Here is a 26752-nt window from a genome sequence, read left to right on the forward strand (position 1 = left end):
GATTATGCGAAATTCAGAGAGAGATAGCGAGTTGAATCGAAGAATAGTGCAAAGGGGGATAGAAAGAGAGAGAGAAACGATCGTTGTATATCGAAGGGTTGGCATTTGTGAGGCGGGTTGCGTTTAATCCTGTCGCGGATTCGGGTCTCGGGATTTGGGATGTGTACTAAAGAGAGATAGAGAGAGAGAGATAGAACGGGAGGACACGTGAGACAGTAGAACGGTTCATATAGGTGGAGGAAATGAAACAGATAGTAGGGACGAATAGTAGGAACTCTCGTGCAACAAATCAATTCACTCTCTCGCTCGCGTGGGCCCCGTGCGCGTGCAATGCACGCAACGCGGTTGCAGTATGCGTTGCACACCACACAGTTTCGCTCGCAGTTGCACTCGCGGCCCGAACAGTGTGGCGCGAGCAGGTTAGCGTTGTTTTACCGTAAGGGGTTAATTGCATTGCCAATAACAGATAATGCAACAATCAATGATTTAAGGGAGGAAAGGGGGTAAGAGGGGAAGGGTATCCTGTCGCCCTCCCACTTCATCGGTTTACAAGCAGTCCAGTATACGGCCTATATACGCGCAATGATGTTTGCAACGGCGCCTCCACCCTCTAATTTAAACAGTCCCAGCAGGCTCGCGGCAGATTATCCTAACAATAATTGGTCGCGCTTCCTAAACCGGTCCGGGTGTCGAGCACGCAGCTGGAGAACGCGCGATTAGGCGGTGAGAAAATTGGCCACGGAATAGTTATGTGACGATCCGAAATGCTAGCGTCGAAGAACCGACTGATTTGCTACGACAGACACCGAGTACTTTGCATATATCTGCTGATTTAATCCTCGATAATATAAGAATTATTGAATCATAGATTATGATAGCCATTTTAATATGCAATATAATATTATTTAGTATAATAATATACATTTTTAGAAATGTTATCCACAAAAAATGTCCGATACAACTTAATCCACATTATAGTGTACTATAAGATCATCATCTCTTTAAGATGTAGGGAGAAATATATTAGATAGAGGATAAAATGCTGTCGCGGATGTGTGCGACCCTAAGCTCATATATGTCCATAATAATAAAAGAGACGGACAGATGAGAGTAAGGGAAGAATATCAGTCATCTTATTGTTACACAAATGTTTAGAGTTATCCATAAAAAATTTCAAACTTTGTCACTCTCAGTTGTTGAAGAAATAGACGTGTTTCGACACGTCAGCAGTGGACGAGGCAAAGGTGATTGTGCGAAACAGTTGTTTCGGAAATCTGTTAAATAATATACACTTCAAATATATGTATAACATTAAATGATATCGCCTTCGATGCAAACATTGGAAGGTTAATGTCTACTGGCGGGCGTCGCGGCGACATTTTCCCCAGTATAGCGAGAGGGTGCGGGGGATGGCAAGCGCGCGACGGGGTGACTGGTTGTTCTAAGTGCGTGCGTAATACGAGACCCCGTATTTCGTCGGGGCGACGTTTTCATCGCGCAATTTTTCCCGAGTTACCGTCCATATACCGAGAGTTATGTCCGTCAGGGAATTAATATAGGCAAGATTTGTTGTTATTACTGGGTGGTGTGCCGGGGGTGGCGCGAAGGGGCGATGGTACGGCGGCGGAGGCTTTCTCAGGGCACAGAGTGAAGCCATTACTTACTATAACTGCCGCTAGGGTAGGACGTTGGCGTTCCTGTCAGGCATCCATCATTGCGACTAATGGCTCCACTCTCCTGCCAATAACATCCGGGCGTGCGTCCGGAAACCTCAGCCTTTACTCTCTTTTGCGATCTTACTTGCGCATTTCTAAGAAGTTTTGCCAATGATGCCCAAATTTACTATTCATCTTAATTCTGCGATCAATCTCTCTCGATGACTGTTCGTATAATTGATGAAACATATTATTCGCGATTATTTAATTTTGCAACTCTCGTCAAAATTATATATCATTTACATTTGTCCACTTGAAATTTAATCGCATTTTCTAAACAAACTGTATAATTTTTTCTCGAGTTTTTTTTTTCAACCTAGACTTCGTTACAATATGTGACTGCAAATCTCATTGTCAACGCAAATGGCGACAAAGTATATTTTATGATTTCCTCGAGTTTCAGCTAACATCGCAAAAAAGGTAGTAACTCGTCGCTGCGAGCCACTTTTTTCAGGAGACCGGGAAACGTTCATCGAGACGTTTTTACGGTTGTTTCAGTTCGTTTTCAAGTGCGGCTGCACAGTTACCGCGCTACTGGTATTAATTTTCCGCGCCTCTACTGGTTCGTGGAAACGTACCGGCCGCACACAGGCGTTAATTTATGTACTTACGAAATATATAAAACGGCGCGGAATTTACTGAACCTCGAATAGCAGGATGAAAAAAGAACTGTTTCTGCATAATCTTGTTTTGAAATTATTTTTTTACTCGCAAGATTAACGGGTTATACATATGTCGTCGGTGAAAAGAAACATTCGATCGAGCAATCGAGAAGAGTAGAGTAGAGTAGTTTATTAAACGTCGACTGGTAAAACGAACGAAGCCAAACGGACAATCGCACATTATTAATCCGACAGAAATTAATCAGGCATTAGTATCGTGCCACATTTTCGTTCGAGCGGATCAGTGGATATGGAATTTCGGTGATCAGCCTTGAACAGTGGTTGCCAACGCAGTCATCCAGTAGCGGTTCAGACGCTTTGATTGCTGGTAAGCCAGACTCATGGCGAGGGAGAGAGAGAGAGAGAGAGAAACGGAGGGAGGTAGACAGGGAAACAGGATCGTCGGTGCAGAGAGACCGGGATGCTGTGTAACAGCAATGGTCAGATAGTTATTACTGAGCGATTTGACAGGTGGATAATGACGAGTAATGACACACCGCGGTGGGAATCGAAGCTACCCCCTCCCACTTTCGTTGCGTGCCCGATGCAACCCACCCCTTCGCTTGTTCCCCTTCCCCCCCTATCCCTTTCCATCCCCCTTTCTATCTCTCGCGCTCGTCTCTTCGCCATGTGCTGCCTCTCTACCATACGGGGGTGCGGATGTGGATATGAGATTGCGTCATGCATATGCAGCTGCATTTGGCATCGGGCTACGCGCGGCCAATCACCGCCGTGAAACTTGATTGTCGCCGATTATCCCCGGCCGATCGACCTAATAAAACGCGGATATTTTCCGGCATTACTGCAGTAACACCACCTTCCCGTGCGCGGCATGATTTCGATCTTGTATTTTATGGGGTACGATAGTAATGCCCGGTCGATATCTATGCCCGCACTCGGATAACGTCGGACAAGGGGATGTTCGCATTCCCCTTTTTAGTTACGAAAATATGTGACGTGGGACGAAATTAACCCTCCGTGTCTGTGTTAACAAATTTAAAGCTAGATTAGTCTTGTGTTTGGCTTTATTGTTTTCATACACAGTGTCTCTGAATCACTCTGTGCCTGCATCTATATCCAACCATGCATTTTTTTATCAATTTGTTTCTTAATTATTCACTTTTTTTCTTTAAATTCTGTGATGTCTCGATGCAAGCTTCTGTCGCAATAATAAAATGACGATTTATATCTAAAAAATCGGTCGAGGAATTATATTTATAACAAGGCAAAAAGTATTAAACACAAGTTATTTATATTTTTAAATATTATATTTAGAACTATCGTTCTAATTAATGCCAAGAAAATTGAAAATTCGTCGAAAAACGACGACGGCTTAAAATTGAAATTTCATTTTTATCAAGTTATTAATCGATTTTATTTGTGACATATTATGTCTATAAAATATCATTAAATAAATTGATATCACACATATTTTAATTAGCCTGCCTTATTTATATTTATTTTTATATATGAATGTATATATGAATGTTTTACGTATGAATTTATAAATAAAAATTATTTTTTTATTAATAGAACTTCTTCATGACAGTATTTATTTTAATAAAATGTTTTTATATATTCCATACTTGTGCTCAGTAGGTAGTATTTGAAATTCTGAAAAAGAGAAGAAAATATATATTCTGGTTCTATATAATCAAGCGAGATAGTCTTTGCCGAGTTCGACTTGATTCTTGATTCTCAAGTTTCTTGGCTCTAAAGTTTTTGCTGTCAAGCAACGACATCGTTGCGCAGGAGTCTTGCAGTAGTAGGGATTAGTCTAGTGCGAGACGTGCAGCGTGGCGGATGCATAAGATGCACGAGTTTAACGTAAAGAATAGAAAAAGGTATATCGCCGGCTCAGTTGGGTTTAGTTTTTATTATAAAGTTACGTTTCGTCGTCAAATGACGACACGCTACGCATAATCTTGCGGTCGGTTGTGGATATCAGTGATTGATGTCAATTTCACGAGAGACGTGCATCGTGGCGGACGCATAGGATGCACGAGTTTAGCACAGATATTTTAATCAAAAGATTCTTGTCTTGGAAAGAAAATTCCTCTCTTTCGCATTTTTTGTTCAAGATTTAAATATTGAATTTTGATGCATTGCATAATTAATATATTTTACGCGTGCATTGCAATAATAATTTTGATGTGTGTATTGTAATTTTTATCAGGTATCAAATAACTTTGCTTTGCGCGCATATTTATTATATTTAATTAGAATTAAACGAAATGAAAGAGATATATATATATATAATATAACAGAATTAATTGCCTCTATTGTTTTAAGAAATGGTGCCCACGTAAGAATATCGATATCACTAATCCATGCGCTTAAGATTCAGTCCGTAAAGACATATTGCTGTGTCATTTAAGACAACAGTACTTGGCATTGATACTTGTTATCACAGAGTTCAGAAAAGCGAAACTTTCCGAGCGTGCATTTACTTTCGTGAGTGATTAGCGGAACCGTGGTATCTGTTGACATAAGGCTACACCACGTCGAGCTGAATCAGGGCTACTCAGGGCAAACTCGTCTGTCCTGAGAAGAGTCGGTTAGTTTGTTTTATATACGCTGAGTCGTACTGTCTGCCAGCCACGTAGCAACATTTACATGCTACGAACGACCGTAAGTACGCGAAGGAGCATGCAGCGTACACTTTCGCAACGTATATGCTAATCGTTGAAATTTACTATCGTCGTTTATGAGATAGGAGCTCTTTAGGTACGGAAGCATGAAACTAATTAAAAATATGTGTGATATCAGTTTAATTTAATATATTTTAGAATGTATACACATTCTATATAATGAATGAAAATGCCAGTCGATATGCTTGATACGAAAAAAAACTTCTTTTTCAATTAAAATTACGAATTAAAAAGATAATTTTAGATTTTCATCGTTTTTCAATATTTTTTTATATTAGAGGCAATTATATTTGACAATGACATATAACTGCAACTTTCTGTTTGTTATGAATTCTGATTTCTTGAATATGAGGTTTATAATTTTATCGTTGCGAAGGAAGCTCGCATTGAGACGCCACGAAATTTGAAAAGCAGGGCGAAAGGTAGGGTAAAACTGGTGAGATCGCAAATCTTTCGCGATGATGGCACTCAGACTTGCCGTGAAGAGTCAGCAGTCGTTATCGGGGCGTAAAAGAGGAAGCAATACCTGTTGCATACGTCAGTGATTCCTCTTCTGGCACGAAAACTTTGAATATTGAAGAACGCCTCGTTACTTGGCGAAGCTATTTTTTCCTTCTCTCGAAGAAACCCATTTTACTAGAAAGATTTATTCTCCTCGATTTCTGTCTGACGAAAGATTACCTAAACTTAGTTTGATTGTTTAAATTTTAAATCACCGTCGCGAAAACAACATGTCATTGTTTTATTTATTATACGTATTATAAAATAAATTCAGAATTATTAATAATACAATACTCTTTCTCATGTTGCAATGGTATTTTATGAATAATACAAATAAACTTTGATATTTTTTTCTTTACGAGATATAATCAAATTCAAAATTGTAATAACGATTCTCCGACATTACGTATAATTTGAATATAATACATTTATATATTACTCGACTTGACGTGAAAATACACACGAGAAAATCTGGCATGTATGTCTCGAGATGTGAGTAGGCAGGAAAGGGGCAGAAGAGGGAGGGCTAAGAGCGGTGGGCGCCGTCGAAGCAGCGGTTATCTCGGCAATTAATATGATTGAGGAGACATCTCTCACGTCTACGTAATATCTAGCAATGGCCCAAGTTCTGATTGCTTTCCCCGTTCCACCTACGCTTTGCCTTGCTATCTCGAGTGCCATAACCCTTGCGCGCTCCTTCCACGATGTCCCGAGTTAACGAAGCTGAGTTACGACGGCGGGTGCTCTAGTCACGAGGTCGTGGCTTTTTAACCTAGTTTCTCTGGCGCCATCCATCCCGAAAGAATATCTTATTTTCACCTTTTTTTCTCATTTTTAACAACTTTGGATATCGTCAGTGTCCAAAATTGCACGAATAGTATTTTTTTTTCAAATGTGATTCACATAACGATCTTGAAATTAGAAACACCTTTGGTTATTTTTAAATAGAAAATATACTTGCGAGAGTCAAGATGATGCGACGTGTTTCGCGACATCTTATACGAAAAGAACTTTTGCGAGGAACGATTGGGCAGATGGGTACTTAACAAAAACTTTTGGCGCAAATGTTCTCGAGATATAGAAACTGATCGCAAACAATGGTACATTTCAAAGCGAAACGCGGGATTTTCTTCAACAATTCTTCGGGGACCACTCGCTAAGCCGCGCAATCGAAAGAAACGATTTCCGTGTCGCTGACTTTGCTCAGAATTTCAAGAGGAGTAGCGTGGAATTTTCGAATGAAAGAGTTGTCGAAACGAAAAGGATTCTTCATGAGAAAACGCGTCTCTAGTCATTTGCAAAAAAATAATAAAATTTCAAAACAAGATCGAATTTGAAAGCGATATAAAAATATCGAAACATTCGTAAGAGCAATAGCAAGATATCGCTTCCGAGAAAGGGCCGCGTGGCGGGAATTGAACTCTCACGCTAAGGCGGATACTTAACGGGGGTCTTGAAGTTTGCGTGGATCAGGTCGTCGGTGATGGGGTTTGTATATTGCGCGCACGAGAGAGATTCGGCGCGCGAGAGAGGAACGAGAAAACCCGAGAGATCGAGACAAGCGAGAGGGTGGAGACGAGTAAGGGCGCGAGTAAGCACACGGGGGGATGGAGGGAAGAGGAGGATGGGAGGAGAACGACGACCATCACACTCAAAGCGGTACGTGACACACCGGCTATGGTTCTTATCTGCCGGTCCCGTTTTCCGTCCCCGCGGTGCCACGGATTCCACGGGGTTCTCGTGATAATCCGAACATTCCGTCCTCCCTCCACGTTCGCGAGTCGACCTCCGCCTCTCTCTCTCTCTCTCTCCCTTTTCCTACGTCGGCATCTCTTTCCTCCGCCGCTTCCACCACCGCATCGTCTCTCGCTACCTAGCGAACCAGCCAGCCTCCGGGCGTCGGCTTGTATACCTTATAACCGGTATGTGACGTTATAATCGCGGGCGTGTGCTCCCTCTCTACGAACGCGCGGGTATCACTCGTAGAGGGTGCGGCGCGATGCGACGCGACTCGACGCGACCCTTCGGTCTCTTTGGCCGCACGTACCTATATCCGCGCTTCTCCGTCGCGGGAGAGAGCGCGGAGAGCGACAACGTTTACGCGGCTGCGGCTGCGAACACAGAAGCGCAGTTTGCGCGACTACGTCACGGTCGTCTCGTAAACTCGGCAGCTCGGAATCAAACGCCTCGTACACCCTCGTCGCGCTCGTGCATTCCTATATCGCCCGTGGGGTCGCCTCGTCGGCCGATAAGTTTGCGATCGCGGGATGGAGGATACGTGCCCGTAGTTTCTCTTCTCATCCTACATATTTTTTTCTTCTTTCTCCGCCATGAACTTTAAATGTCCCTTGTCGTCCGTTGTACTAAGGAGAAGAATGAAAATTATGACCGCGAGAATGACTACCATTCGGACCTTGTTTCTTCGGTAACTGGAATGGAATTTTGGTCACGCGGCTTGAACCGTCGTAAATAATGCAGGGTAACGCCGGTGTGTCGCTTGCGAAGAGCAATTCGGGAGTAACTCTCGTATTTTCTCAAGGTCGGTGGCGTTTGCGAGCATAGCTAATCCTTGGTCGAGCTTCCAAAGTTATACTCTCCCGCAATTGATTATTAATTATCTCGAAATTAGAATGACCGATATTATTCTTAGAAGGACAAACGTTGCTATATGTGTTCGAGTCGAGAAATTTTTCTCCTATTTTCAACCCTCAATGGTCAATTTAATATTTACTCTGATACTTTAAGCACACAAATCATATTATTTTGAAACTATATCATATATCATTTTGCCGACAGTTCCATTTTAAAATCTCTAAGAGAAAATCATTTATTACCTATTTGAAGTATTAAGTACAAGATCGATAAACACGATTCCTATATTAATAAAATTTAATTATCAAAATCAATATGATTCTTATATAAATAAAATCTATTCATCAAAATCCTCCAAAATTCATAAACGAAAAAATAGAGGTTGAAGAAAATAAAAGCAAAATTTTCATAAACATGTGTGTTGATTTATTACACTGTTTATCAAAGTATTGCTTATTATTAAATATTTAAATATCAATGTAGAGAATAGAATGTTAAAGACATATAAATCCTACATGACAGTAACACTTGTTTATTTCAATTGTATGCAACGCGTTAAATAATAAAAGAAAGGATAAAGGGAGTAAATTTTTGATGCGCTGTATATATATATATTTTAAAATAACAGCTTTTATTGAGGTCAGTTTTACATATCAATGCGGCACATTGATTATTCGAATAAACATTATGTTATTGGCAAAAATAGATAATATATTCTTCGTTTGAAAAAATTAGCAGTTTTCTACTTCAATTTTGTGTGTGTGAGAAAACTATTATTGCAAAAATTACTCCATGTTAAAAACTGCCTTCCTTTCTCTAAATGGATATAATAAACATTGCGAATAGACATTTAGTCTTTGGCATTAAATTTGAATATATTCAATAATATAATAATAACATTGTTATTACCAGGAGAGTTTACAACGAAACATTGATTTTCACGTTAGCAGCGCGATCAGCTGAATGCATAAAGCATTTTCACCAGCTCGGATACGGTTTTGTCTGCCGCATTACAGGCGAGGCCACCGATAAATTTCGTTCGGTTTTCTTCGGCATCCAAGGGAACGCGGTCGCGTACGGCATCGAAAGAAGAATCGATTGTATACGAGAATGGGGGCGAATGTGGGTCGGCGGTGTGCATATCTCTTTTCGCGGCCGCAACGTCTCTTAGCCGGTTCAATTCCGTTCTCTCCCGCCGAGAGAAAGAGAGGAGAAGTTGGAAATGTTATGTTGCGGTTTCGTCGAACTTGGCTAGGAGAAGTGCACGCGAATTGTTTCAATGGAGGACTCGCGCGAGAAACGCGCGAAAAGATCGACGCGCAAAGTCGTTGTCGTAAAAAACGACGGATCCTTAACGACGAACGAAGGAGAGACTGGAATCCTTGAAGCGACAGAGAAACTCCTCGGCGAGGGGATATTTTCGCGGTCTTTGGGAGAAATAATTTCTTATGTTTACAAAGCCATCGAGCATCGGGGGTTTTCGAAAACCCTTGTAATAATTGATACGTCGATCGATCGCTTCGATTTAAATTTTTCATTCGGTACGGATATCGTTTCGTTCGTTCTGAAATGGCACGCTCTCTGTTGGAAAACATGACTGCGTGTTCGGTGACAAAAGGATGTGGGTGCACTAACCGTGTGTAAATTGTTAACATTGCCGCGTAACGATGTGGGACTTTTGATAGATCGGCACTATGTATTTTCCAGAATTGCCGGTTAACGAACAATTTATTGCAGATATATTGTTTTATATGTAGACGATATACCTTTGTTGTTCTAACTAAATTAAACTTTCCAGAACTCTCCCTCCCTCACTCTCTCTCTCTCTCTCTCTGTGTTTATGAAGATTATAGATATTTTATATAGTTAAAAATGATGCGATACTTTGTCACACTTTTTTTGTTCCTTCTAATGAAATTACGATCAAGTATATATACCTACAAATTCGAGATGTCTCGTAAATTGTAAATATCCAGCACAATTTAATTACATCTTGTAGTGACAAATATTATAATGCAGGTCATGGTATTAAAATATCATATAAACGGTTCCTTTTTACTCGGCGGAGAAAAAAAAATAACTCCCGTGTCAGTAAAATGGCGGGGGAGATGCAAAAATACTTCTCGATTGTCTCGTACATCGGGCAAAATATTTGTGCCGCCTTCATTACTTTTTCGGATGAAGTACTCAAAGATCCAACACGAGCGCCTTTGTGCCCGCGTTACGACTTGAGACTGGTTTCTTCTCGGTTCTCGCGCGCAGTATCTCGGATTGCAAATTTCGCCGCGGGTGCAAGTACAAGAAGAAACGGACGAAGGGATGATTGCTAAGGAGCTCCTTACCTTCAGAAGTCGTTGGTTTTTAATTATCAGAAATGTACGCAAAGAGAGAAAGAGAAATAGCGAAAGAGAAAGAGAGAGAGAGAGAGAGAAAGAGAAATAAACGACTGATGGAAACGCGAGCCCGCATTCGTCCTAATTAGCGAAGAAAAAAGTCCGCATCGACGCGCGGACGAGATAATCGCGGACGGTGCGCGCGTGTAATGGCAGCAAAACTTGCCCGTCGGGTGTATAAAACGATAAATAGCCGTGCATCACGAGTGCGATGGAGAAAAAGGGGTGAGGGAGGGATGAAGAACGAGAGAGAGAGAAAAAAGAGAGGACGAGAAAGAGAGAACGAGAGAACGAACACATGTCCGTGTCACCGCCGTCTCTCCTGGCTGGATCCCGGAATTTATGCCGCCCAGTGAATCACGTCAAAATTTGATTTGTCGATGGCTTTTATAGCGGCAAGTTATTGCGCGCGTTATGTACAAATTCGGCCCTGTATACGCCGGCGGCGGCGCTATCCCGAACATTTCCACTTTGTCGGTCTCTCGTAATGTTTCCGAATACAGAAAAACACATCGGGGGCCGCGGATATGGCGATGTGATTTGGAAATGCGCAAACCCATTAACGGGGCTATGTAAGCTACGCTAGCGTAAATAAACATTTTAATGCTGTAACAGTCGCGTTATAAAGCCATACGCGTATAAAAGCCTAGTAATTCTGTACCAACGGGGACAATGCGTCAAAGCACTTAACATAATTCTTGAAAGCCCGCTTCCAGCGAGGCATTTAAAAGGGATTATAAATTCCTCTCTCTCTCTCTCTCTCTCTCTCTTTCTCTCTTTCACTCGTACAAGGGTCGTAAATAATATCTCTTAAATTCGTATATCGATATAATAATCTGAGAATTTAAGAAAAAAGTAAGATTTAAAGATGATATATAAAAACTCGAAAGAGTTACACGGATTTTTTTACAAAGATACGTCTCTTTTGTGTAAAAATAAGATCTTACACACTTTTTAATTTAAAACCGATGTTTAATTTAATTTAAAAACAGTTGCTTCTATTGCGGGGAATTTAATTACGTGAAACATAAATAAAGAGATGAACATATTGATAAAACTAGTTTTCTTATATTATTTCTGTACAAAAATTAAAATGTATTATACAATTTTAATGAAAGGCTAAACATAATATCACAGAACATAGATAACAATGCAAAGTTAATTGTAATTTATTTCGATTATCTCGTCTTTATTATTTTTGCTCTCAAAAATATAAACTTTATACAAAAATATCTTGCGTATTAAATAAAGTTTCAAATTCTACATGATCAAACTCGCGAGGGGAAAATAATTTCGCATTAACACGACACATGTCGATGTCTCCAAAAAAATGGTTTTTCTTCCCTTCTCTTTCTCGCTCTCTCTCTCTCTCTCTCGGTGATTTTGCGTGAAAAACATTTTTTTCCCCGTACACGCAGCGGGACGATCAAGCGCAATAAATCACAAGCGCACTTTTCAGTTGGGTACTCTTCTTCGTTGAAACAATACGCGGCGAATCTGCGAAAGCGAGCGATGAAAGAATAACGACGCTGCGAAGAGCGCGCATCGGAACCGCAATCGATATATAGATATAGTTATATATATCGGCGATCGAGGGTCGCGTTGATTTTCGTCGATGAAACACGTCGGAACGGATGGGTCGCGAGAAGGCGCTTATTCAAGGGGTTGTATGGTTTTTTAATGCGCGCGACACGCGTTTGTATGCAAAGTACGGTCGATTTCGGATTTTCCGAAGCTGCAGCGCTGCGCGGCTTCGAGGCACCGACATGGGAGATATGCATATATCAAGCGGGCGCAACGAATATATCATTCATAATTTGTTCAGAACGGTTGATTTGTAGCCCGCGACGTGCGGCGTCGACCTGTCCTCCCCCGCGGGGGCCAACGACGCGTTATCCTTCTTCCCTCTCTGTCGAGCCGCGTCACGCGCCATTCTATCCCTCGTAGCGCGCGTAGATTGAAATTAATACCCAATAATGCTTGTAAATCATTAGGGAAATGCACGAGCCGTGTTAAAACCGCGCCTCCATCCGCCGGTAACGGCGGTCACTCCATATTTGTTCAGCGGTGCTTTCGCCGATGGAGAGGTCACGCAGTCGCGAAAGGTTCGCGTTTGTCCGCGCCCGCGTTAACTATCCCGGATTATCAGGCCGGATCATTTCGTCGACCACTTCGCGCTTCTGCAATGCGCGCATTGTTTCTATATGAGATGAATGTTTGGATGTTGTTGATTTTTTTTCTCGACGTCGAACATTTGGACGACGTATTTTATATTCTGCCCGTGGTTCGCGTTCATAATAAATTAATTCGCGAGATTTACACATTAATCGGCTTATAAGAAATATTAATTCTGTGTATTGATCGCGAAATAATTGTCGATTAAAATTAATATGGTTTTGTATGTAATAAAAGATTATACGAGACAGCTGGTGAAAGCGCATAAACCGCAATGTAATGCATTGTTGGTTAACCATTTGCATAAAACACTTTGTTACTTTAGGTTCATCCATTTCTTTAACGGTTGAATAGTTTTGACTTTGAAATATCCAAGTCAAACTTTCTATTTATATTGCACACGTCTGGCCTATCTTCTAGATTAAAGCATATATATATATTTTTTTTCTATATATTTTCTTAAGAACATAAAATACTATATTTAACACTATTTTGTAAATATCATAGAAACAATAATAATTTCCTACAAGCGCAAAATAATACGCGAGAAAGATAATCGCCAGACAAATAAAGCCGTCTACCTCGATACTGTCCGAGAACATTTCCGACCCGTCATAATAGCGGAAGTCTCGAATCCTGTCCCTCAGAAATCTCGAGCGTAGTAGGGCATCCAGGCGTGTGTGGGCAACGGGCTTTATTCGGGATTTCCTGAAGTCTATGCTCGGGGAGGAGGTGTCGCGGCTTCGGCCTTGCATGTAGAGCAACTCGAACGTCAATAAGCGTGTGTGTGTCTTTTGTGTGTGTGTATGAGCGTGCGATAGTATCGGTGTTCCAGCGGCGCTTGGGAGTACCTAATCTCGCGTTTCCTAATGGTAAACCGGGGGTGCTTGCAGGGTTGCTTAGGCGCTCGGCTCGCGCGCTCTCTCGAACACCGAGTATATTACACTTACTCCACTGCAGAAGTGATACCGAGCCAATGGGCAAACACAAGTAAATCAAGATTGCCAGTGATTTGTAGCGGCCAGAGTGCCCCGGTGAGTTCGGGTCGTGAGTTTCGTCGGCACCCTGATACCGGAAACGGCTATTTCGACCACCAGATAAAGGTGTTTCCACCGAGTGTTCGGCGACAACTACGACGACGACGACGACGAGGAAGGCAGCAGCGGCGGCAACGACTCCTGGCGATGTTAGATCCCTGACTATAGTAACCGCAATATTTGCCGTGTCGTCCTTCTCTCCCGGGGTATTTCCGGATGCACGCTTAATCGTATCACAATGGCAGTTGTGTATATAATATGTAGCAGTTATATTGATTACTCGGTTTGCTGCAATAATTTTTATTTTAATTTTCGAGACTTTTGAGTTTCATTTATGACGATGCGATAATAATAAAACAGGATTTTTTTGTTTATCACCAAATGATATAATGATGAGGCAAATTGTTTTACTTGATATTGTTATATTTGATATTGTTTCCTGAATTTAATAGGAGATGAAGAGATTTTTAATATTAGCAATTACGTACGAAATGTACTGTAAACGACAAGGAAGTATTTAAAAATCTGATATTTGATGACTTAATATTAATTTTTAATTTAAACAAAACTGAGATAAACTCAGACATAATCAATATTATTATACTCTTCTTTCAAATGCTCTCGAGCATTTAAAGCGATCTCGCCGATCTTATTAATCTCTGACGAATAAAAAGATTCATCTAAGAATGATTTAACCGACGATAGCTGATGCGCGCTTTCTTTCATCTGGATGCAAGTCTAAAAGTTCGACGAGGAGACGCGCGTACGTGCAACAGGTGGCCCATAAAGCGTGCACGTCCGTTTATCAAGGACGAACGAGTGCATTCGTATTGACTGATGGGTGTTAAGGTCCATTGTAACGGTGATGTGATCTGTACGTATCAGTCCTAAACTTGAGCGACAGGAGTGACGATTACTCGCTCGCGCTGCTTCTCACATGATGAAATCTTACATAGTGACTCCCGCAATGACGTTCACGTTCCTCCGTGTTTTAGATTCTAATATAACATGCATCGATATTATTATCTTTTTTTCATATTCAGTATACGTACCGTGAAAATGTTTCGATAGGATTCGATATTTGATGTGATTTTAAATTATTAAATATGATATAAATTATTACTCGCTCGCGTAGACTCATGAAATCCGCGTTATTAAAGACTGGCGTAACATATCGAATTTTAATAAGCACAGTTCGAATCGATTATATGATCGGTACAATCGTACGATATAATTTACATCCGAGAAGGATTAATATCCCTATATATAAAAGTATTTATCTGACTTAATTATAGGCTTCTCTCGTAAGATTATAAGAATCTCGCGCACGCGGGATGGTTGGAAAGAACGAGATACTGTAATAAAGTGCCCACAAAGAGCTATTGTCATCGAAATATCTCATGGCAATAGAGTTGCAAAGATCGCAGATCGGACGGTCGCGGGAAACTTTTATTAGCAAAGTGTCTCATTAGATAGGGTTTCATAGCGGAGCGAAGGTGCGCCTTAAAGACGGGAGCGAGAGAGAAAGAGGAAAAGACGCGGAACCAAAAGAGGATACACCTCGGCGAATTCGCAGACAAGGTGGGCCCACCGAGGCTCTGCATCACGGCCCCTCGCGGCTTGCCCCACGACGATAGTAAAAACTTTTACAGTCCTTATAATTATGGGTAATTCGCGGTAATTAACGAGGCTGGACGGAGTCACGCCGGCAATTTTCTGAGTAATATTTCTGCGACGATAATATCGCGCGCTCTCCACATCGACCAACGCCACCCTCGCGAATGCTCCCCCTCGTTCCCCGCGTTCCTCCCCCACGACCCGCGAGTATCAGGATTAAGAGTCTTGCCGTCCTATGTCCTTCGGGGATTTCCCGATCGAAGAGGACATCGTTTGGAACTTTCCTTCTGTGTCGATGAAAACTGCGAACAGCGGCGCGCGCTAAATTTCCAGGAGGGAAATTATCTTTCTAATGACTTTAGCGAACAAATTGCATCCCTTTGTTATGGGAGTTATAAATGTGAAAAAAATTAAATTACTCGATGTAAATATCGATATTTATGTAGATGAGGTTTTATACGCAAAGATTAAATTATGTTATATTTTAATTTTTAGTTTTGGTTTTTAAATCTCGTTTTATTACCTTGTTTATATTTTAATTGAAAATTTGATATCTCTCATGTGAAAAAGAAATTCGCGGGATTTGCGATCTTTACTTTTGCGTGATTCGTGCAGACGTGGAAGAGAAGTAGCTATTAAAAGCAAATTGAGATTAAGAGAGGCAACGCTTAAAAGCCTCCGTCCTCTTTCCGTTCTCCTCGTAATCAAATCTGACTACCTAATAATACGGATTAATGTGAAAATCGTTCGAGTTTGCCGATTTTGAGACCACTTACGCGCTTGTTAACGGGCCCCGTCGGTTCGGCGAGGCTCGTATAAAAGGGCTCGTCGTGGTTTCTTTGCTTCTTGGCATCGCGCGCAGTAAAGATCGTCCGAAACGTACGCCGGTTGGTTTACCAAAGCATAAGCGCACTGCGTCGCGCGGTATACATATATACGTAGCCGCAATGAATGCAAGTACCAGGCTAATTTCTAATAAATATAAAGAGAGAATCTCCTTCCGCGTATACCTCCTCGTCTCGCATCTCCGGAGGAGACTAGATATCACTCCGGTAGTGCATGCTTCGTACCGAGATTACCCAAGATATTCAAATAAATTTTCTCTCTCGCTCCTCCGTTCTCCTCATCTCGCCCTCCCGTCGCGCGTCTACTCCCTATATTCCTCCCTTCCAGTGGAACGACTCGAATGCGCGCGAGGTACGCTCGGCAGATTTGCGAGGGACTTGGGCGAACTGCGCGGACGCACGAGCGGCAATCTGCAAGGATCTCCTCTTCGAATTTATTTTATCGTTTCTGCTGGGAATGACGTTCCGTAACGAGACATAAATTCGCAAAGTCGGGGTAAACAGGGCCGTACGTAATGCGCCGGTTCTTCCGCGCGAGTTTACAGTCTCGGCGACAAATCGGTAAGAGGCGTACACGTATATGTATATATACGAGCTACGATTCCTTTGCATTTACGATCGTTGCTAAAATACACTTCGAGCGCTTACTCTTAATACTTATTGCCTACTTAATGCTAACATCTTTTAATTAATTGTGCCGCATCTCCTTATCTTTGTTTTCGAATCTTTTACTTTCTCGGTTTTAGAGTATCATTTTAGTCGACTCAAAAGTTCAATCATCGGATCGATCTTGTGCAATTTTTGACACGTAAAAAAACATACTTCATTTTGCCGAACAAAATTGACACCGTAGCATATATATAAATTTCACACGATATAGTGTCAGTGTGTATACAACGTTATTATATATATTATTAGACAAAAATCATATATTAAAGGACCTTTCCGAAATGTGCTGGAAAATATATAAATTTTTGATCAAATCAGTTAATGTACGTAATTAGCTTGAGAGATTCGTGACTGCAACGAAAGAGATAAAATATTGAACTTTCATTTGGAGGATTCCCCCAGACAGAGCGTTGTAGAGGATTTTCCTTGCCTTTTCATGAGATGTGAGTCTCGGTCTGGTAATTCGATCATTCGTATTCCTTGGCCAACCCCGGGTCTTCTCAACATTGGGCGATTGCGATTTCGTAACAGTTGCGACAACGATTCACCACAAATGTCGTATGGCCGGAAGAGATTTCGGTGAAACTTATTTTCATCGGAAAGTAGCGAGAAGAGTTTGATGAGCATTAATTTACGTAACACATTAATATCGTAGTTGTTGCTACAAATTTTTGAAATTAATTCGATCGATGCCAAATATTACATTATTTTACGTTGTTATATATTTGTATGAAAATGTAATAATTAATGCTTTAAATATCAAGAAATAGAATGATTTATGTATTTAAAGAAAGATGAAAACTATATATCGGCTTTGGATTTAACGGTGCTTCGAAACAAAAGTTCAAATATGGTAAAGTGGTCCTTTCCGAAACTCTGAAAGGAATAGAAAGGACAGAAGCACTCGCCCCTTTCTTATAAAGCGGCTTCAAGGGTACTCGAATATAGCCGGTAATATGGCAGTTTGTATTCTTTGATCGAACTGCGCATCGAGTGACAGCTCTTTGCAAGCTGCGCTTTACTTCGCGTATATCTAATCGTCGTGAAACGAATCGAATTTCTTTTTCGTTAGATTTCATTTGCAAACCAAGACACATTTTTATCTTGTCGTGAAATAGAATTGAGAACAAAATAACTATTTAATAAATTTGGGCGTTTATACCTAATTAAAGAATGGATAATATATTTTAATTAAAATATTAGAAAAAAAATAAATGATAATTTATCGATTTATTCTATTTTTCGATCGCCCGATCTGTTTCAACATGCATGAATCAAAGAGCACGTGACTTTTTCGTCTTGGGAATGGGTTTTTTTTTTTTTTTTTTTTTACCTAAGATCGCAAGAGATGGAAACGAGGACGCGGCAATGGTAATTCGATCGTTCGTATTCCTGGAGATCGGCGCGCGCCCTCGCGCAACAACAGTTTCTATCGGACAGTTGACGATGTGTCGCGGCGGTTTGCCACCCAGCGTCCCCGTTTCCATCCCCGCCGCCACCACAAAGTGGACGCATACACTGACGGTTGGTCTCTTGCACGGTGAGCTGAACTCAGCCCCCGTGGGGGCTGGTTGCCCCCTTCCTCTCTCTCTCTAGCTCTTTCTGCTCTTCATTCCTTCTCTATCCTTGTCTCTCTCTCTCTCTCTCTCGTTCGCGCGCGGTTCGTCTAGATACAGGGTCGGAGGGGATTGAAGAGACGGGGGATGGTGCTGCCGCTGCTGCTCGGTATAAGCCAGTGCGCGTCAATAACCGTCCATCAGATGTAATAGCTCCCCGAGACACATCGGTTGCATTTAAATGGCTGCTTAGCCGACTCTGTCTCGACGCCGACGTGGATCTATGGAATTCCATCAAGCTCCACGGGATCCCTTATCGTCCTAACCGGGTCGTCGCGTCTCGGTCCAAGCACCCTCCAGACCCAAGTCTCTCCTCCCGCCAGTTTCTCTCCCTCGTTCTACGGTTGCTACTGCGATTTTCTTTGCGCTGTTCCTAAGGAGCGCGCGCGTTACTTTTTTTTCTCGGAGAGGGAGCTCGCTCCGCCACCACTATGCTCGTGCACCCTTTCTTCCGACTAAAAAAATTCTTTTCGAGAAAAGGAAATTTGATCGACATCCTGCCTTCGATGCGATTTCTTTCATATTATCCGGACCAGTTAAAGATAATATTTTTTCAAGCAATTTTCTCCATTTTTCTCTGCTTTTTTAAAAGACGGACTGGAATAAGCGAGCAAGCTGATTAAATATATTAAAGAGAATCATTGAAATCCTGAAGAATTGAATAAAACTTCAAGTTGGTTTCTCAGCTTATAAAAAAGTCACTAAAGCATTTTACACATCAGTTTCGCAAATCTGCGCGATAATTTTCGATAGAGTTGATATAATAAAGTATATTAATCGTTCTCATATTTTCTTCATAAATACAATTAAGGGGACTCGAGTCTCAGAAATTGCACCATCTTGCAGCTTACTTTTAATTCTTCGCATCTTGGCGAAGCGTGACAACGAGCGTCCATGAGTTTCAATGGTCGCTTTTTCCCCAAGATCGAAGAGTCACGAAGCAGACGGCTGGAGTCAGGGTAACAACCGACGGCACGGGTTAAACCCGCTGACTACGAGGTTTCTTGATTGGCTCCATCCGCAGACCTACGTGCTCGTCACAACAGTTCATTCCGGGCGCAGCCCAGCTTTCCGCGTCACCCTCGTGTCCCGAAATATCGGAATTTCCAAGTGAAACGTTCCCTCCTCTTTCCGTCGCTCGCGCGCTTAAACTATTAAATGGCTTCCTAACGTGAAAATGATTGGTGTTGTCGAGTTCATTATCGTCCGTTAAGCCTGAATACGTGAACGGAGATTCACGTATACGGGAACGATGATTTATCGCGGTTCCTCGACGTAGCACATTTTATATTTAACACGATAAATTGAAATTATAAAATTTTGTAAAACCTTTTTGCGTTCAAGTTGTTCAATAATGTTCATTAATGTTCATTAATGTTCATTTTTAAAAGTTCAATTTTCAATTTTCAATTTTCAATTTTCAATTTTGGTGTATGCAGAAGCAATTGATATAAATTTTTATATAATTTTGAATTTCATCGAACAATTAATATTATTCATATTTTTTTATCAAGTATTTGTTTAAAATTATATGTCTCAACCTGTCTTGAATTAATTGAAAGAATCTTTAAAAAGTATATAAATCCAAGTACATATCTATCTATATTGATAAAGACAAAAGTAAATTACATTTTTGGAAATTTGCATATTTCCGAAATAAAAAGGAAAAAAGCGAGACCGTTATCATCAGTCGAGGACAAAAGGATTAACGGTAAAAGTGATGGTTGTATGAGCGATACGAGATTACCCTGGTGAGATTCGCGCGACAATTTACGGCGGCATCGTTATACGCGCGCTCGCAAGGGGACGTAACATCCAATCCTGTTCGAATTCACGAGGGAGACTCGTCGCAAGGTTGGGCCGTGCAATCCGCGAAACTTGGTGGTCGCATCGGGCGAGAACTCGTTCATTCGGACGAGACGCGACGATGAGGCCGCGGAATCGGGGCGACTACTTTCGCGTTATTGCTCAATGTATAATAATTTGGGGGCAGCGACGGACATCATCCCTCGTGCTCTCCTAGGGCGACTTAATCCCTCGCGGTGATGGCGGCGGGTGGAAAAGAGGAAAGAGGAGGAAGGTTAGCCGTGCTCTCTCTCTCTCTCTCTCTGCGGAGGGTCGTCGAGGTGGCGGCGTCCGGGGGACAGAAACGCGCAAGAGAGGGAGGGAGGGGGTGGTTACAGGCAAAAGGATCTGCATGGCGGCTCCACCGCGTCGCAAATCACTTAAACTGCGGCTGAGGGGTAGGCGGGATGGTCGAGGATGCACGGGAGGGCGGAAGAGGCGAAGGGGGAGGGTGATTATAAGACCGCTCGGGGTTGCTGGCTAGCGAGGTAGTACCATCCGTTATGACTATAAATCTAAGATAACAATAACGTCCCTCTCCCGCACCTCTCTCCACGCATCCCCTTCGCTCTTTCTCGCTCGCGCCCGGTCTATCTTTCTTCTCTTTACCATCCACCGCCTCCGCGCGCAAACTGTACCTACCTCTACACCCTCGCTAGCTCTGACCCCTTTGCCTCTCCTCTCTCGTTTGTCCGGCGGGCATTAATGCCCGCCTGCGCCGAGCTCTGCTCACTGGCCATTCGACGCACGTGTCCCGACTCGGCTCGCTCGTGTAAGCACACACGCGTCATCGTATCGACATTAACGCCACGACATGTTCACCGTTACGTATAGCCGAACGTGGCGACAGAGAGAGAGACCTGGGCGTGATTAGGAGAGTTCCTTTTGCAAAGTGTCGAAACCGTCGAGATGAGAGCGAGTCGGGGCGTAACGTCAACTCCGCTTTACACGACATTGTATGTGTGTAGGTATGTGTACATCGCAAGATGCGTCGCGTCTTTGCCACTTGACGTGGAAAACGATTCTCTCAAACGTTTCCATTATTACGGATATTTTTCAAATTTACTAATATAGAACGTTCCTTTGATAATCAGATTATAAAACGACAATTATTTCGATAGAATTTCATGTTATCTCGTAAATTACCGCATTTTGTTTTGAGGTATTAATGATTTCTGCATTTATACGATTGATTTGTAGCGTCATACACCGGTAGATTATTTTACGAGTATAAAAGTAGGAGGTATATGTTTAATGTGGAAAATCTCCGTAGCGCGGAGCTTTTAAGCTGCTTTGTTCTTTGACAAATATCAATGATACAACGTGTCACAACTTGTTTAATAAATTATGAACGCTACGAAACTGTATGACAACAACAGTTTTCTGAGTGACGTAAATACTAATAATAATAATAATAATGATAACATCGATATTATATCTCTCAACTCAAAGGGATATCAATGTATTTTGGATCGACATCGAAACGAAAGCAAAACGAAATAATGCTTTAGATGACGTATTAATTTTGCGATTATTATAAGGGCCGAGGGAATTTATTAGTAAACTCTTATTAACATCGTTTCGGACGAATCACGAGCCGGATTTAATTGGCATTTTGACAGCGGAAAGCCAATCTTTATCGCATTAAGAAAGACTATATCGTATCACGCATATGTTTTCGGGTGAATTAAACTCGTTTGAACCGATGCACGCAGCGTGCCTATAGCCATTTGCGCACAACACACCTGTAAATTTATCGATATTAGAGGCAATGAGCGCTACAGCTGGTGCTGACCGAACCGAACGCAAGCCAAAGCATTGTTTCGATAAACACCGGGAAGAAGCCCATATTGTATCACTGGTGCAATAAATAAAAGATAATGTAAACTTTGTAACGCGCAAACTCTCGAATATAAGTATCGAAGCGATAGCTGCGGCAAACACGGTTGCGTTTCGAGCTATTTATCCAACTTACTTTATATCGAAACGCAAAAACTGTTGGAGAAATATATATATAACTTTGATAATGAATTTTTTCAACGCACATGTAGGTAGGCACACATACGTTTCCTCTTTTTTTATCATTGAACAGATAAACAATTAATTTTGGGGCGGAGAGCATTCGTATCGAAGAGTTAACCGAATCATCAACCTAGCATTTGAAACTTAAAGGCAAATCGAATCATTCTCCCAGCGATCCCAGCGATGCAAAGAAAACTGGTAGGATGAAATATTTTGCCGCCCGAGTGGGCGAATATCGCGATAACGTTAGCGATTTAACGTTTACGTCGACAACGCTTTTAATTGGGCTTATTGCCGTAAACAGCGTGCGCGTTAATGAAAAGTACCACGGCGCGGCATTACTATTCGGTACATTAAGTCGCCAAATGAAATTCACAATCGATGACCGCGCTGGACCGTCGGCGAAAGAGTAATAATGCATCGCGATAAATATGTATACGAGTTTATCGTAATAATGAGTTCACTGATTCCTGGCACAGAGGGAGGTAGGCGGGATTGGCCGGAACAGGACGAGGGGTCGGGTGGCCCGAGGGGAGGGTGCGCGGTCGAAGTTGGGTTATTTTATTGGGAATTTTGGCGAGTCGTCGCTCGAATTTGCGAATCGCGCCTGTTCGATAGCTTTCAAAGGTAAATTAATATCGCGCCATGAACACGTGCCCATCCGATGCACTGATGAGCTTAATGAGAACGGAAGTAAAGAGCCGTGGATAAATGTTACTTTGATCAGGCACTAATTGGGCTTGCGGGCTAAACTCTAATTGTCTGTGAGCTCAAAAGGCAACGGGCGCGGAGGATATTTCGACGAATTGATTTTGGCAGAAATAATTTCGCGCGCGAGAATCGCGCACCAGGCCGTTTGTGCTGCCGTTTGCGAGACACAGGGGTTAATCCCGGGGATGAGGTCGGTTGGACAGAACAGTGGGTGCAACGTGTCCGTCCAGCAATAAGGAAAATGTAGGAATGAAGAGCCGTTTGGGTACATCTGCCGCTGCGTCGTCCATCACGTCCGCTACCAGGGACGCCAGCTAATACACGTATAATTACTCCTTTCTAAGATTTATTTTAATTAGTCTCTATATCTTCTCTAACGACCGCCGCTCTGATTTAGCACAAACTGTTTCATCCCTACCTAACGGCCTGGTGTAACGTCTCCGAAACCCTTTTACGACTCCAATCCCCCTTTAGTCCGCTAAAACGACGATCTTGTTGCGTATCGAGGGATATATTAAAAACTGGGGCGCGCAACCTCGGAGGTTCGAGATAAGTCCGAGTCGCGATAAAACGTTCACGTAAAAATCCTCGTAAATACGTTCGCCGTCCGACTCTTCGTTAATTACACGGCACGTTCAAATGAGCAATATATCACCGACTCGCGCGAGAATCAACGTGTTAAGAGTTAAGCTTTCTATTTTCTGCAACAATACAACAAATTCCGCGCACTTTTTTTATATAGGTAACAATTCATATTTATTACGTATTAATCTATTTCGGGAGACAGAAACTGACAGTGTGTATATATTTTGACACCTCTTAAACGTTTTTTCAAGATTTTTGAATTAAAATTAAATATGTATAGTTTGCACACCAATTTCCTTCCAAGCTCGATTTTTCTTAATGAAACGTCATTAAAACGATTATGCGCGTGTTGGCGTTAAATTGCAACTTTGCACGCGGAACATTGTTCACTCTTTATAAATGAATATCGAAACTCTTTCGAACAAAGGCAATCGATTTTTTGTCAAACGTACAGTCTCCTTAATGACGATTGCAAGAGCTAACGGGTTAACAGACGCTAACCGCAGCGATAAACTCAGTCGATTAACGACGGTGTGCGACGCGCGATTAAGTCGCGGCTCGGAGCGCGATCGCGCGGTGTTCCTAAGGGTCGCACTAAATCAGCCTCTGACGTACCGGCTCGGTCTTAGCTCGGTTTTCGCCGGTAATATTGTTATCATTAGTGATTAGGAGCGGCCGTCGGCGGTGCGCGAGGGTGCGAGTTAACCGAGAGAAGACGGGGTCGAAGGAGAGAAGGCTCTCTCTCTCTCTCTCTCTCTCTCTTCGTTAGCCGTGCTCGTTGGGTGGCGTGGCCCGCTCGCTCCATTAACCCGTTCATAGGCGATCTAGCGTCGTGGCGTCGTCTCACACCCCCGTAAGCCGGCAGTAAATCACCTCCTGCCACCTCTCCCACTTGCCTTCTCTTCCTCGTGGAAACCGTGGCGCGGCGCGCAAACCCGAAACTCAAGCCAAACATACGAACAACCAACGTCGAGTCGTGCGCGGGGTTGTAAGATCGCCTGTGAATCCGTAATCGCCGTAAACCTGAGGACTTAGGCGGTCGGAACCGCGGATTCGCTATCTGTACGCACGCACACACACACACACACCGACGTATGTGAGTTTCTCGCATGTATAAATGGAGAACGTACGAGCGGAGGTCGAGAGTGAGAGAGAGAGAGAAAGCGAGCGAGGGGAGAGAACATTGGCGGCGGTCGCCTCTAGCCTAAATCTATATTTCCACCACCCATATTCCGTATCTGTTCATCTGGTACCGGCGACCTAACCGTGGCAGAAGCGTTTCGCGCCACCTTACTCCTCTCCGCCCGTTCCATCCCGTCCCGTTTCGCTGCATCGCGAGAACGAGAGAGAGAGAGGGCGCGAGAAAGAGAGAACCCACTGCCTCTCTCCGAACAACCACCGACGCCTCGAACTCGCACCCCCTTCTGCCACCCACCTCCTCCGCTAAGCGACAAATCCTCGTGGTGCTCCTACGGACCGGTACAGCACGACGGCACGAGCACATTTCCCTGAAATACGACGTCCCCGGGAGCATAAACGCCGTTACTATTCCCACAAGTTGTAACTGGTGTTAATTATTGACTTGATATATATATATATATACATATATATATATATATGTGCCGAGCCAGCGGAGCGACTGCGAGGGGATGGCACCCATGGCTCGGGATGAGTTTGCGCGCAAGCGGAGTTATTCGCGCGCGACGCTCCCTGCCGATATCTGATTATCGTCCGTCTTTGGCGTGATAGCGCAAATAATTAAACGTCCCGCGGCTTCCTCTCCCCCTACGTTTATATACTCGTCGAGGGATATTGGGCGTTCCCGCGTGAAAGGGAAACGAACGCATTCGAGGGACTTTACTTTCGGCTATTTGAATTTCAAGATTTCGCATGTACCTCGATGTATAAGTCTAAAGCTGTACTATTTCTAAACACTTTTTTATATTAAATACTTTGGACGATAATAACGATATTTTCATCTATAATATAATATTATATAATGCGAATAATGCAAACTATTTTTTTTTTTTTTTTTTTTAATATTGAAAGTTTAATAGGTATTCTTTTTAGAAAATATATTACACAATAATTCTACAAACGACGAGCAAAGTAAAAAAATAATGAAAACAATAACTCTAATTTTAAATGAGAAATTTATAGTAAGCAGCGTTTGATATTGCTCGCTATAAATATTGTATGACTTTTCTCTTTTTACGCGTGGCAAATTTTTCGGTCGCCGGGATGGTTGCTCGAGTTTACTTCATAATGACGTCGCGAGAAGCCACGCATTCCACGTGACTGTTTCGAGTGTCGTCGCGAGCTGAGGAGAACATTAAACGAGGATTTACGAAAACAGGCAGCCGGAAAAAAGGTCCGTGTCGACCATCCCGCGCGGCATCCGTGTATATTTGCGAATATTTTCCCGACGCGCTTGATTTTCATTTTTCACGAAAGGGAGAGCTCGTCTCTGGCGGCAAAGAAATTGTAGAGAGTTTCGCAAGCAGCACATCGAACGTTATCAAAAAATCTCTACGTTGTACGAGTATTTAAATAAAAATCTGCCATGTACGAGATAATGTATTATTATGATCGTTCTTGCTGTATACTGAACAATTTTTGCGATAAGAATATACAGTTTTGTTGTTTTTAATTCACAAAAATTTCTATATTTATGCTGGTTTATTATTTTGTGTTATTATTCAGCAATTATCTTTCTTTAGGAAATTCCGTAGTTGGATTTTTGTTTTCCGATTCCAACATTTTCTTTCTTTCTTTTTTTTTGTACAAAGATGCGATAGCGAGACAGGAATGGGTTAATGCAAAGAAAGGGTCGATGTGAAAGTGTCCGAAAAGGTGTAGAGACGAGAAGAGGGCAAATAGGGCATAAGGGATGGGGTTGGTACCGCGGTAGGCAAAACGGTGCCTGCAGACGCTCGGCTGTTAAGCAGTAAGCATGAAAGATGGTGATGCCGCCCGAGGGAACTCCTTCCGTTGCTTTCATTATTAAAGGTCGCTTCATAATTGACGGACTTGCCACGTAGTTTTCAACGGAACTCGGCGCCGGAGTCTCTCGTAAAACTCTCCCCCGACATCGTCCGACCAACTTTTTTCGCGGC

The 26752-nt window shown here is 42.3% G+C and overlaps 1 protein-coding gene across 1 annotated transcript in view; it reads right to left on the minus strand.

The window, feature by feature from the left end:
• phtm (cytochrome P450 enzyme phantom) overlaps nucleotides 1-26752 on the minus strand; it is a 97867-nt gene that overhangs the window by 68284 nt on the left and 2831 nt on the right. The window lies entirely within an intron of this gene.

The sequence above is a fragment of the Nylanderia fulva genome, unplaced genomic scaffold (assembly GCF_048542155.1).
Source record: "Nylanderia fulva isolate GAGA-0341 unplaced genomic scaffold, ASM4854215v1 Scaffold1, whole genome shotgun sequence".
In the NCBI taxonomy this organism is placed as follows: domain Eukaryota; kingdom Metazoa; phylum Arthropoda; class Insecta; order Hymenoptera; family Formicidae; genus Nylanderia; species Nylanderia fulva.